The following is a 12,806-nucleotide window of genomic DNA, read 5'->3' as shown; positions in this document are numbered from 1 at the left end:
TACTGATTCACACCATTTTCCTCAGGTCTGAAAGAAAATCTGATTGAAAGAAGGCAAGAAAATCAGTCGGTTCCACAGAATCCCCGAGGGCCTGGAATAAAATATTAACTCGCTAAGCCCACACAGAACATAACACCTGAAAACATCTGCCAAGGTATAGGGAGTTAGCGACCCAGAAGACTTACCACCGCCGACAAGGTAAAAGCTATCACAATTCCAGATTCTGACAACGGCAAAGTTAAAAAGGCATATTTTGTCATAAATAAAACATAGGAGTGCAGCATTTCGCCAAACTCCCCCAACGAGAAGTCCCAGGAGAGAGATGGGAGGCTGTTTGTGAACTCACACTTTGCACAGTAAAGGGGCTACAGCACTGCGTCACCGCGACTCAAGCTGCATTCCCACATCCAGCACTATTCAGCAAGGACTAGTCCTCTTTAAAAATTCATTAATTTACAGCAAGAAATAGATTAAAGCGCCCAACTGCACCAACCTAAAAAGTTTGGCTTGTGAATAGCATTAATAATGGAAGCGAGCATCCAAAACCTAGAGGCCCTGGCTCGGAGGCATGGCTTAGATTTTTGTTGCGCTTTATAATGGAGAGTAATTTACATTTTTTAGAAGTACAGTATTACAGCTTTTTGATGCTTGTTTATAATTACCTTGTTTTACATGCAAATTGGCTCACAATTGTGACTCATTAAAAAATAACCAGTAGAGTACAACAACACTCGGCTTTTGTAAGACAGAGGTTTTTACATCAGGTTCACAACGGAGGCTTTCGCAGTGAACCCTTGTCGCCGGCAGCACCGTTGTGGAGTTCAATCCCAATGAAGGCCTTTTAAAAGTGATCACCCCCCCCCCCCCCCCCACCACCACCACCACCACCCCTCCTCCATCTCATCTTTTACATCTCTCCCTTTCAAAACCATCGCTGTGCTTTCCAAACAGAATCAAAGAGGATTTTGACAAGATAAAAGGATGTGCTGCATTTGAATTCAAATTAGGTGTACTTTCCTGGGGATGAGACAAAAATCCCGGCGACTGGGAGCACTCAGACAACTTAAAGGCACTTAAAACGGGAGGAAGTCCGCTGTAATGCATTCACTTTCTCACCTAATGATGGAGGTGTTAGTACGGTGCACAGGTAGCAGCTGATGAACGGTCTGCGGGGACAAAGGTTTTCACGTCCACTCACTTTGCAGCGGTGTGGGAACGACTTTGACTATCAGGGTCATTTCAATAATCACATTGTCTAAGTGATGGTTATTGCTGATTATTGATGTGACACGAGGTAATTGAAACGACCTGAAGACCTGGTAATGTCGCGGTGGCCTGATAATTGCAGCGCCGGATTAGAGGGGAGCAAAGGAGACCTTCTCCTGCCATCTTTGAAAGGTTTTTACAGACAGGTGCTACAGTGGAAGTGCTCAGGATGGAGAGCAGGAGACGGCTCCCCGGCGTCGGTCCGTACAACTGAAGAGGATGATGGTTGCTAAAAGCATATTCTGCATGAGCATGTTCAGGGGATTTGTTTTTGTCAGTTGAACGAATACTTCCAGGATTAAACCAATGGGGGTCAATGGTGCTGTTACGACAGCCCAACAGCTTCTGCACAGCATGTCGAAGAGACCTTTTTTTTTTACCTAATGAGCTGCAAGAAAAGACATCGGAACGACACATGCTGGGTTTTTCAATTACATGAACGTGTGAACAACAGAGAAACAAAGATCGTGGGATTGTGATTCTGTATGAACCTGAACACAAATATTAAAACTATCAACTACAGCGCCCCAAACAATTTAATCGATGAAATCAGCTGAGCCTTTCACGGACATGACTTACAGACAGAAGATGTGCATTTATGTTCACATTTTAGAGTTTATTTTCTTAATTCAAGCTTTCTATATTTGGTTGTATTTGTGTTTTCTTTATATTTACAGTTGCTTATAATAAAGTTTATGTTTGAAACTGAAAAATACCAAACCTCTATCACATTTCGCTGTCATGAGGGTTTGATAACGACAACTTCAGAATCATTGACAATTTTTATATATCATATTATACATTATATTATTTCAGCCCATATATTGGTAGACTGTATATAAAAAGTGGTAGCAAGGTACCCTCGATGCATATGCTCGACCAATCACAAGTCGGTCTCTGCTGTGAATCATGAGGTTTCATTGTGTTTTTATAACAACATATCTATACTGTAAAATTAGCCCTTTATCAAACATCACTGTGTTAAGAACTACCTCAAATCACAGAAACCCCCCCAAAAAAATTGGGTTTGGTACATGTCCCATCTCCGAGACTGCTAACATGGAGGAGGCAGTATTTATGACCTATACTGCTGCCAGCCACCTGCTGGTGACTCATGCACTTTAGATTCACATTTGGTGAGGAATCATGTTGTCCATATTTATATACAGTCACAGTCTATGATCGGTATCGGAAATATCAGTGTCGGCTCTCAAAAATCCATATCTGCAGGGCTCTACTAACAACTTTACCATATGTTTTATTTACAACTTGTTATCTAACTGCTAAACACATTTTTGCACCGAGATAAGTGCCTTGACTCGGTGGTGTTTTTAATTGGGTGGCAAATCGTCCTCGACAGACACAGGAAAAAAGTCTGGCTGCCCAGCATTACTTTTGAAGTCGCACAAAAGGGAATATATTACAAGTCATAATAAATATGCAGGCCGACCACATAAAATCTTGACAGCCATGACTGATTCACATACTGGCATACGGAGTCCCTCTTTATCAAAGAAACCGGGACGCATGTAGTGTATCCACAAATAGCCCTTAATTCAACTTTCAAAAAGTCATTACTACACCCGACTCCTTGGCACCCCATTTGCTGACATTGGCATTAATAACGACGACCTTTCCGATGATAAAACACAAATCAGTAAAACATTATGAGAGTTCCTTCTCTCCGCGTTTCATGCGATTCGGCGTAACGGTTTAATGAGGCATTTAGGGGTCTATGAGTGATCTACTGAGAAAGTCTACAATGGCAATCAGCAGCGAGTGTGGCAGCTGTTCGGCAATTAAAAAGCCAAATTACCCTCAATCAACACCATTTACAAGCGCAAGTAAATCTCAGAGCAAATAACGATGAGAGAAATCTGTTCAGACAGCTCTCATCTTGATAGGAATTAGAGGTGCATCCAAATCAGGAGCAGGGGGCTCTCTCTCAAACACTTACTTCCTCTGCCTCTCGTACACACACACACACACACACACACATACACACTCTAACGCCTCCCCCTTGCCTGTGTGTTTTTCTGAGAGATGAAATTGTATAGTGCTCGCCAGCTCCCCACACTGCAGCAGGATGAAAGATAAGGACTCCTTTACAGTGCAAGACAGCCACCGTTCATGTCCAGGTCTCTTTTGTAGAAAGAGACACCACACTGGTCCATTTGAGGCGGCCTGTATGGAAAACGAATCCATCGCCTCCGAGAACGACTGCACCATCCACATCTCTGCTTCTACTGGAGGAGAAGGATTAATACCTTGTTTACACCAAAATTAACGGGTACACAAAGGTTTTTTAAAAATGCGGGTGAACTGCTTATCCAAAAACAGTAGAGGTGTTTGCCTTTCCATACCCCCCACCCCCCCCCAGTAAGTCAGGCCTGACATCACGGAAGCCAGGAAAGCTGTCTCGCCACGCTGTCTGATATGATATGAAGAACAAAAATCGTTGTGCGCGTCTTTCCCAAGATGCAAAAAACAATAAGTACACAAACGTTCACGGCTATTTACGCACCAATGCCATGATGTTCAATGCGTTTCATGACGTCAGTGTGTCAGCCTCTAGACTTCTAGAAAAATAAGAAATTAGCGCATTTACCAAAGTGTCGTGCTTCCATTGGTACCGATAAAAACCTGTGTCTACCGCGGAGTCATTTGACCCCGGAGTCATTCCCACTCTGCAGACGAGGGAAAAAAGTTTCCAGATTCATCGATTACAATTATCATGATTCATTGACATGAAGAAAATACCTTTACACATTTCTCTTGTGTTATTCTTATTTATAACTAAGGAATGTAAAAAAAAATCATCATCATGTCAAATTATTCCAGGGGACATGTGTGAGGGGGGGGGGGGTCACTGAGTGTTTTCTATATTGGGGGTGGGGGAGGGGGATTATCTAAAGTTTAATAAAAATAAAAAATAAACCAATTTGATATTAATCTGCTGATTTAAATCCTCAAGACTCTCACTTAAATTAGTCTTAAATACACAAGTCAGTGAAAATGTCACGTCCCTTAAATTACAGCACATCTCCAGGTAGAAAAAAAACAATACACAAACAAATAAAGCCCAAAGTGGTTGATGACACCTTTGCATGCATTCACACGCACACATAGGCCTCTGGAATACATTTGATGCTGTGACACAAAGTTGGTTGAACCCACGGATCCAGACGGTTTTACAGTGAGTGGACTCGTTTCTCTTCTCCACAAATTAGTGTTTCACATGTAGCAGGTAAATCACTACGGCCCTCGCACATCACTGTGCACGAGGAACCTCTGAGCTCCCAGCACTGTCATCACTTGGGAAGTGTTTCCACTCTGTGCACGCCGCTGCTCGTGCATATTTCCGCGTCCAGCACAACTCACTACTTTGGATGACTGCTCCATTATAACTCCACTTTTTCATTCACAGCCTGTTCCCTAACGGAGCTTTACTCAAACTTACGATCATACAAGTCGACTTCATGTGACAGCTGTGTTGAAGACGAATGCTCCAGTGTATGTGTGTGTGTGTGTGGGGGGGGGGGCATGCATTTAGTGACAGGCAGCGAACTTACCATAGCGCCATCAAGTCAACGCCGCTGGTTTCCAGCAGCACATTGTCTGTAAATCCTCCCTCACCACAAACCTCCCTGCCCGACACTCACACCCTCTCCCGCGCACACTACTCACCGTCGTAGGTGAACACGGACCGGCTCAATTCGTGGCTGTCTGTCGGCACTCTGCTCCAGAAAAGCTCCAGACGCCTTGTCCCTGCACTTGAAGAGAAAAATCCCCCCCTCGCAGACACAAAGCTGGAGCGGCTGTCCGGACGCTGCGGGTCGAGCGGCGGGCACGGAGCTGAGCTGTGCGGGCGTCACACTGACCGCTGCCCCGGTCACTCGACTGTCATGACGGGCGGACTCGAGCCGCTGCTCCCGTTGACTGAGCTCATCAGCTGCACGAACTAAGCTCCGGGTCTGAGCGCTCCGCTCCGCTGCTGAGCCGCCGGAACTACTTCCAGCGCCAGCCGGATCACGTTGAAGATGAATTCATGCACCACAATGGAGAGACATGAAATCACATCTATGTAACTAGTTCCCAGGTTCGATATTGACAGCGCGTAGGTATGCCCCAATTATACCTGCCATAAATACACAACGTTTATAATAATGCCAATGGTTATAATTATTATATTATATATATATATAATACTAATATCATAATTATTAGTGCCCGAGCACTCACAGGCACTGACAGACAGTACTATTGAAATTGTAAGGATTATTATTAATATTTTCAGGCAAATTTATTGGCTTTTTGAGGGCTTTAACATGCACAAATTCTTACCAAAATTTGCAGAAATGTGAAAGTGTTTTAGGTTTCTAATTTAATTTAATAAAAAAAATGTATTTACCTCATGCGCAGAAGCGGACTGCACACTTCCTGCGCAAAGCGCGCACTTCCTGCGCAAAGCGGACTGCACAGGATTCATTTAATTTTATTTCATTTTATTTATTCAATTTAATTAAAAAAAATTATCTTTATTTTTTGACTTGACAAGCAGTCTAGGAGCCAGAGTGTGGTGCTAGAAATCAATTCAGCGGATTTAATGACTGTGGTATGAGACCTGAACCGCATACCAAAGAATGCACTAAGATGGACACTACCTGGAAAAGGCAAACAAGGACAGCCCAAAACAATATGGTTACACACTGTGAAGGCCGAGCTGAGAGAGATGAGTCTCAGATGGGAAGAGGCCAAACACGTAACCCAAGTCAGGCCCATGGAGGCAGATGACGCTGATAACTAACTAACTAACCAGCTAACTAACTAACTAACTAACTTACTAACTAACTAACTACTCACTCACTCACTCACTGACCAATGACAAAGCTAAAAAAAATAATGTTTACGATTTTTTCGCTTATGTAGATTCACCACCACACCGGAAGTAAACAATTTAAATCAAAGGCTGATCCAAGTTGTGTGAATCTCATCTCAGCTCCCAGACCTGGATCAGGGCGTCAGTGAGCTCCTGGACAGTCTGTGGTGGTACTTGGTGGCGACGGATACACTGATACATGAAGTCCCACAGATGCTCAATTGGATTTAGGTCAGGGGGAATGTGAGGGTCAGTAATGGTATCATTGCCCTCCACATCCAGGAATTGGCTACACACTCTGGCCACATGAGACCGGGCATTGTCCTGCACCTTGAGGAAGCCAAGGCCCACTGCTCCAGTGTAAGGTCTGACCATTGATCTGACGATTTCATCACGGAACCGCACAGCACTAGAGGTCATCGGCCCTCATGCCAGCCTCATGGTGTCTGTTTGTGGCGGTTTGGTCAGAAACAAGCACACCTGTAGCCTGCTGGAGGTCATTTTGTTACTCCTCCTGTTCCTCCTTGCACAAAGGAGGAAATATCGGTCGTGCTGCTGGGTGGATGCCCTTCTATGGAACTTGTCCAGCTCTCCATGTGTGAAACTGCCAGTCTCCTGGTATTTCCTCCACGCTCCTGACACTGTGCTGGGAGACAGGGCAAACCTTCCTGCGACAGCACGTATGGATGTGACTTCCCGGAGGAGCTGGAGTACCTGTGCAACCTGATCAGGCTGCAGGTGCCGCCTCATGCTACCTGTAGTGACATGACACTAGCAGAACACAAAACTAGAGAAGAGTCAGTCAGGAAGGAAAAGGAGAGAGCAGCTGTCTATGGCCAGTTTGGCCACCAACTGTTGTCTTGCTTTTGCCTCCATTTCACCTATTTAACTATATGTACTGTGATATTTAAGTGTTCCCATGATTTTTTTTTAGCAGTGTCTTTGTTGCAATGCAAGCTTGGATAATGAGGATAATGAGATGCAGTCCCTTCTGGTTACTGACAAATAAGTAACTGCAGCAACATAGATGTTAACCCCAGTGTTAATAAGAATGTCCAACATCCAGTGTTTTCAATGCACCGCTGTTTCTGTCTAAATTCCTGTTTTGCTTAATTCAGTTGATGCTGAACACAAATCACTTAACTTTTCCCATTATGAACAATTCAAAATGTACTAAACGTCAATTTGTGTCTTATTTTTATCTAAAAGTCAGACACAAGTCTTTTACTGGGATTATCAAGCACAAAGCATACACATACATCCAATCCATGGAAGACTGATGTTAACTATGTGAGTTTTCTGGAAGTATCTCGGTAGATAAACTCAGGACAGGAAATACATGGCGGTGGCACAAGCCAGGTTTCAATCTCTGCAGACACATTTGGCTTCAATGCTAATGTAAAACCCCCTCTTATCTACCATAACTCTTTGCTGAGGAGTTATAGCTCTGTGCCCAGCACATGTGTCCAGGAAGTGAAATGGTTCACGGAGTGAAAGGAAAACATAACGACATCATATTTTGAAGTTGTATATATTTATATATACGTCTCTATGTAAAGCATTTTGAAACGACTATTGATTGCAATTGCCTTGCTGTGCCACACATCTTATGATGTTTGATGAAGGCAAATGAAAAGAAGAGGATGAGATGGATTCACTGACTGGCTCTACATTTCTCAAAGCACACTGTCACCATTGACTCAACACATGTGTGTAGCTAACTTCATTGCATGATCGAGCCGCACTGTGCATAATGATGTATGTGCAAAGATGAATATTCTTCTGTAGAAGATTTCAGCTTAAATCGTTGAAATTGTAGGACAATTCTCAGGTAAGCTTTTTAATAGTTACATATCCATATGTTTTTTAATTCTTGAAATGAGCATTTTTCAACAAACAAAAATATTTCAAGCACAGTATTATTCCCTCCAATATGTAAACAATATTAAATCAGATTTGGAACAAACTACGTTAGCTTGGTCACGTGTCTCCATCTCCACTTTATGAGTATGGGGCTCAGAAACAACCCGGTGCTGCACTCGTCTGGATGAAGCAGGTACTTGCAGTTGTGGATAAAATCGAAATATAAAATAATAGATGACAGAGGATCAAAACAGCAGAGCAACCACGCTGAATATCATTTTATTTATGAATCACAGGCTTTGGCTGAAAGAGACAGACTGTGATGTTGAGCCCCCCCCCCCCCCCCCCCGCCCGCCTCCACCAAAAAAAGACAAATCTTTGGTCATAATTTCTAAACAAATACATGGAAAATCATAATTATTTATTAGCAAAGGTCTCGTTCATTATTAAAGTTTAGATTAAGTCTCTGAAAAGTAACTGTGGAATCTTGGAATTTAATCAATTTGTGTATTCTGGATATGCACCACCAGGGGGCTCTCTAGCCTAAGACAATGTGTCCCCCTGGTTTAAAACATAAAAACACTACAGAAAGCTTGAAAGTACACTTACCTTTGTTCAGCCTTAATTAAATCAAGCCCGTTCAAAAAACTGTGAACAACAAGTAATGATGCCCTGTGGGTGTTTGAGGTAGGACCTAACTTCTCATGTGTGTCATCCCGGACCAGCCTCCCTGGTGAGGAGGCTGGTCCTCAGTGCCAACAACAATGAAAATGCTTGTGCACCTCGTGGTTACTGTGAGCCCAAAACGTACCGAAGCCAGTTTTTTGTGTTGTTTATACCTTCATCACAGTAACAATAGTTGCATGTTGGGTTTTAATAGTAGAAGCTGTAACGGGATTGGCTCAGACGTGCACTGAATGTTCAGAGTGAGAGCGAACTCTGAAGTGGCTCGTGCTCGTGTGCCCCCCCCGCCCGGAAGGGAGAAGGGAAGTGTTGCAGTAGAACTCGTCTGTGTGCTCTGAGGACGAGCGCGACGATTATCAAGAGGAATGCGTGTGATTCAGAAACCTCTGCTCTCTGATGATTGGCTCCGCGCGACCGGCTCGGCCCGGTTTGAGCCTGCTGTGTGTCTCCACGACGTTGCAGTGCGTCAGGCGGATGGGATGAAGGAAACCCCGAAGAAAGTCAGGATGAGGAGCTGCGCAGAAGTGGGAGGAGGCTGGATAGAAAAATACACATAATTAGTATTTAAATATGTTGTAATGGTAGTTGTAATAATTAGTAACTAAACTATTGCTCAGCAGTATTTATAATTAGTTAATATATTAATTTTCACAAAACATAACAAAAGTCTGTAAGTGTGATGCCCACATATTCTTGGGGAAAAAAGCAAATAATAATATTAGCAATAATTATAATAATCTATAATGTAGACAATTGCAGTACAAACATTTAGTAAAAGTTGTATTTCTCTTTTGTTTTTATCCCTAAATATTTTCCTACATTTTTTATGGCACTATTTATTTAAAAGAAATACTATTGTCTGAACTCAATAGTGTTCAGTAACAGACACAAATAACTACCCGACACTAAGAAGAGATGTGAATTGTTGGTTTTGTGAAACTTCTGTGTCTTGTGATGTTGAGGGGGCATGGCCAAGCCTCGCGAGATCACACGCAAAGCTCGCCACTTGTTCTCGGGAGTGCGCATGCGCGGAGTTGCATTTGCTGTGAGAGTAAATCTGATGTAAACCCTGCATGTATGAGGCTGTCGAGAAGTTGCTTTTAGGGTTTACCTTGACGTTTGGTATTATTCATACTGATGAAAAGTTAAGTGGTTTATGTTCAGCCTCAACAGAATCAAGCAAACCAGGGATTTAGAATTAAATAGTGGTGCATTGAAGACATTATATCTTTGGACATTCTTATTAACACCGAGATTAACATGCAACTGCAGACTAACTTTCCTTTTTTTTTTTAAGTTATTTGTCAGTAACCTAAAATGACTGCATCTATGAACTCATTATCCAAGATTGCACAGCAGTAATTCAATTGAATCTTCCTTGGGCCACATCTCTGCCACACACACCATTTGAAGATGTAGGCTACATCAAACCTTTTTGCACACAGTTTGGTAGTTTTTTTAGGAAGAATTTTCGGTCAAGATTTCTTCAGTGTATTTAATCCCAAATGTTGAATTATCAAATTAAATCGGGGTGAATTTTTCAGCAGGTCAGGATTCTTGCAATGTGTGTGAGTGCTTGTGTATAAAGAGGAGCACATAGTACAAATACATGTGAAGGTGAGGCAAGTAATAGGACCCTGGTACAAAGAAGGGAAACACAGGACACAAAGAAAAGCAAGATCCCGCCAATCCTACATCTTAGGTAAGATATTCACATGCCACATAAAAAGTAGCAGAAGTCTTCTATTTAAATGGTTAATTCACCCACGCAGCATTTTCTCCTGTTTGTTCTGGGTCCAGGTCACAGTAATCCAATTATATCTAAGTACATCAGGAGTTACCGATAGGAAGTTCTGAGGAAGTGATATAACTCATTTCTAGGTCATCAGGGTCACTTTCGTACTCTGGTATGGTGAAACCAGGCCGGGCAAGTTGGTGTTGGATTTCACATGACGAACCTGCAGTGATCCCCAAGGAACAATACAGAACTGGATGTTGATGTTTTACTGGGCCGCTGTTTAGGTTTAAAACAATGGTGGAGATGGTTGGTGTTCCACAAATATAAAAACCCTTGAGATGAGAGATTCAAGAAGATATTCCCATCAGTTCTGCTTCATCTCAGAGATGAGATAAGATAAGATGTTACTCTATCGATCCTCAGGAAATTCTCGATCCACACAGGAACACGAATGAGAGGCAACGCAGTGGGAAAATGTAGTAATAATAAAAATAGAAATACTATAAACATATGAGAGAGTTTTTTTTATTTGCAATAAAAAGATAGAGATCAAAATTTGGTACGTTGTGCAACTTTTTATTTTCTTTGTAATATTCAATAAATACAATCTCTGGTGTGTTTTAAAAGCCTTCTGAAAATCTTTTATAACACTTAACGTCTGCCTTAATTTTTTTTTTTTTTGGAAGCATAACTAATTTATAAGGGGGGGCGGCGTTCATTGTATGAAGTTATGCTTGTTTGTATGTATTATATTTTGAATGTCTTATAATCATAAAAACTATGATGTAAGCTCAATCATTTTCTGTCTTATTTTTATGTGTGGAATACCCTTACTCAAGGCTTTGAAACAGTTCCCATAATGCTTTGTGGAATACAATGCTGACAGTTGTGTGATTTTAGCCTATGTTCATTGAAGTAAGCACCACAGAACTGTGCCGAATCAGCTGTTAGACAACCCTGTTCACAATACACCACTGGATTTACATAAACTACCACTGGATGACTGTGATACTGACAAAACTTTATTAACGTGATGATTATCAGGGAAGTTTAGGAGTTTTTCAGCAGCTTTTCTTCTGAATGGATTTGCAGATGGAGATCATGACGCCTCAGCATCTTAAACATGTGTTAAATGTCTGAATCAAATATGACTTAGTCATCCTTGCTCTCGAGGCTGATCGCACGCTCTCTTATTGACAGGAACTGGGAGGGAAGAGAGCGAGGGAAGTGGGTCATTCCCATAATTTCGCCTCATTATCACGTGGAAGTGTTTTCCTGCCACTGGAGGAAAGAAACTTACCATGAGCTGTTGGGACAGAGAACAGAAGAGAGGAGCATAGACTGTGTATATAAAGATACTGTATAAAGAGGCATAGACTGTTTTTATAATGATATAACGAGCCATAGACTGTGTCTATAATGATATAAAGAGGAATAGACTGTGTATATAATGATATAAAGAGGCAAAGACTTAGTTTTTAATGATATAAAGAGGCATAGACTTAGTTTATAATGATAAAAAGAAGAATAGACTGTGTTTATAATGATAAAATGAGGCATAGACTGTGTTCATAATGATATAAAGAGTCAGAGACTTAGTTTATAATGATAAAAAGAGGCATCGACTTAGTTTATAATGATATAAAGAGGCATAGACTGTGTATATAATGATATCAAGAGTTCAAAACGATCTATAAAGAGGCATAGACTGTATATATAATGATATTAGGGGCATAGACTGTGTATATAAAGATATAAAGATGCAAAGACTGTATACAAAGCTACAACAAGGTAAATACTGTGTAAAAAGAGGCATATATTGTGTATATAAAGATATAAAGAGGCATAGACTGTGTATATAAATATAAAAAGGCATAGACTGTTTAAAAAGAGACAAAAAGAGGCATTGACTGTGTATATACATATATAAAGAGGCATACATTGCATTTATAAAGATATAAAGAGGCATATATTCTGCATAGAAAGATATAAAGATGCATATATTGTAAATATACAGATATAATGAGGCATATCTTGTTAATATACAGATATTAAGAGGCATAAATTGTATTTATTAAGATATAAAGAGGCATATACTGTGGATATAAATATATATAAAGCCATATATTGTGTATATAAATATAAAGAGAAGCATAGACTGTGTATATAAAGACATAACGGGGCATAGGCTGTGTATATACCGATATAAAGAGGCAGGGACATGTCTAGTGTGTGTTCCCGGCTCTTTCCTCCATTTCCTGCCTCCCCAGCATGGAGACAGCACTGTCGGTTTTCACTAAACCTGCCCGCACCGTCTGGTCTGAACCGGTTCGGAAAGTGCGCGGTCTCGTGCGCACTGCAGACTCTGCCGCCGCC

This window comes from Pleuronectes platessa, chromosome 6 (genome assembly GCF_947347685.1).
Source record: "Pleuronectes platessa chromosome 6, fPlePla1.1, whole genome shotgun sequence".
NCBI classification, from domain to species: Eukaryota; Metazoa; Chordata; class Actinopteri; order Pleuronectiformes; family Pleuronectidae; genus Pleuronectes; species Pleuronectes platessa.
Note: the sequence above shows the minus strand (reverse complement) of the source record.